The sequence below is a fragment of the Penaeus japonicus genome, unplaced genomic scaffold (genome assembly GCF_977035675.1).
Source record: "Penaeus japonicus unplaced genomic scaffold, GWHDUDI00000001_assembly GWHDUDI00000015, whole genome shotgun sequence".
NCBI lineage: Eukaryota > Metazoa > Arthropoda > Malacostraca > Decapoda > Penaeidae > Penaeus > Penaeus japonicus.
Genome location: NW_028234417.1, coordinates 16,048,988 through 16,051,487, shown reverse-complemented (window position 1 = coordinate 16,051,487; position 2,500 = coordinate 16,048,988). Strand labels below are relative to the sequence as shown.

General features: G+C 28.2%; 1 protein-coding gene across 1 annotated transcript in view; it reads left to right on the top strand.

The window, feature by feature from the left end:
• The window catches only part of LOC122250891 (CKLF-like MARVEL transmembrane domain-containing protein 4), a 30,449-nt gene that overhangs the window by 16,506 nt on the left and 11,443 nt on the right, over window positions 1-2,500 (top strand). The gene's annotated exons all lie outside the window — the stretch shown is intronic.

The window sequence follows — 2,500 nt, the reverse complement described above, 5'->3', positions numbered from 1 at the left end:
ATAAAAGTGCTACCTGGGCCATCGAATTGCCACACGGATTTGAGATGTCTGGAGCAGGGGTCTTCCACGCAGGCGCATTGCGATTTAAAGGGGGCGTTAGTTTCTTATAACTTAAACTAATAGACTTAAAGGTAAACACTATAGCACTCACTGATTGTAAATGGATATGCTTTAAAGTGTGTTTTTAATATCGTTTAAAAATAAAGATATTGCCAAATTTTGTCAAAGATTGAACACCCCTGGTCTGGATAATACATCATGAGGTGGCCTTGGGGGAGTGGGGGGGGGTCTCGGATTACGAATCAGGTGTCCAAACTCATTGCAGCAATAGATGGATAGATAGATATATAAAGAGACTGCTGAGTGTTTTTCTGTGTGATGATGGGATAACCAATTTTATTGTTGTTGAAATTGCATTACATATAATTTATGAAAATGTTCCGTTTAATGTGACAGTCAATATCACTTACAGTTTTTTAATAACTTTAATATACTTAAATTATTCTTTAGTTTAATATGTTTAAGAAATGGTCAATTAATCCTTCATAATATTCTTTTCGTTCCGCTGTAGTCTTTGTGTGGTCCCAGTGGCATCGAAAGGTGACCTTGCTTGGTTTCACTTGTCCTTGATTAAGTGAGTCCTTCTTCTTCGAGTGTTTGATTTCTCTTTTCAATCAGTTATTGTGTCTTGCTTAGATCTTTTCATTTCTATTTGGCGTTCCTATACTACCCATGGCTGTTAGCTCCACACTGTAATACAACTTTACATTGTGTTTATTACTGTTTTATACTGTTTCAATAACACATGTGACGAAGTTTATAGTTTCACTCAAAATAAATTCATTCGTTGAAGAAGATTACTTGTGTAGCATGAATTTATAAGATTCATTTTTTTAATACTGGATGATTATAATTTAAATAAAAACAAGGAATGGATTTTTTACACAAACTCTCACTGGGCAGCCACTCCACAATGCATGGTATTGCTAGGTTAATTAACAGATCTGCTTCATTATCCTACCTCTATAAAAAGGATAGTTAATTTTATGATAAAGTCCAGCTTCATTTGTTCATCACCATCGTGACAATTTCATTATTCACACACACACACACGCGCCACACATTATATGTATATATATATATATATATATATATATATATATATATATATATATATATATATATATATATATATGTATATGTATATATATATACATATATACATATATATACATATATATACATATATATACACACACACACACATACACACACACACACGCAGACACATATATATGTATGTTATATATATATATTATATATATATATATATATATAATATATATATATATATATATATATCTATATATATATATATATATATATATATATATATATTGATAACTAGGTAGGCACACACGCACACGCATACGCACACACACACACACACAGATATATATATATATCTATATAGTATATATATATATATATATATATATATATATTTATATATATATATATATATATATATATATATATATATATATATATATAACATAAACATAAACACACATACATACACACACACACACACACACACTACACACACACACACACACACACACACACACACACCACACACACACACACACACAACACACACACACACACATATATATATATATATATATATATATATATATATATATATATATATATATATATATATATTGATGACTAGGTAGGCACACACGCACACGCATACGACACACACACACACACACACACACACACACATATATATATATATATATATATATATATATATATATACATATATATATATATATATATATATATATATATATATATATACATATATATACATATATATACATATATATATATATATATATATATATATATACTTATATACATATATACACACACACAGACATATACTTATATACAGATATATACATACATATATATATATATATATATATATATATATATATATATATATATATATATATGTATATATATATATATATATATATATATATATATATATATATATATAAATGTATATTTTTATGTAGTGTGTGTGTCTGTGTCAAATTGATGCTTTCTTTGCAAGAAACCATGAAATTTGTTTTTTTCTTCGTTTGTTTTTGTCATTTCAGTTTATAATTGCTTGTGTTAAACCAATTGTTGTTGGATCGCCAGAAAACTTTTGAGTTGCTGCATAGCCGGGTTGTTAGCCGTGTTGTGTTGACTTCGTATTCCTGTAGCTCACCCACGTCTGTCTGCAGGAGCGTTGAAATGCAATGGATTCTTGTTAGGTGACTGGACCAATTTTCTTTTTTTATGTGTCTGTTTGTGAAAGAGAACAGGTGTTTCTTTGAAATCTTTGAGCTAATTCAGTGTATATTTTCTTTATGACTGAAATTAAAAGTGAATTACGTGTTTGCATTTTGTGATCTCTAGCTTTCGTGCA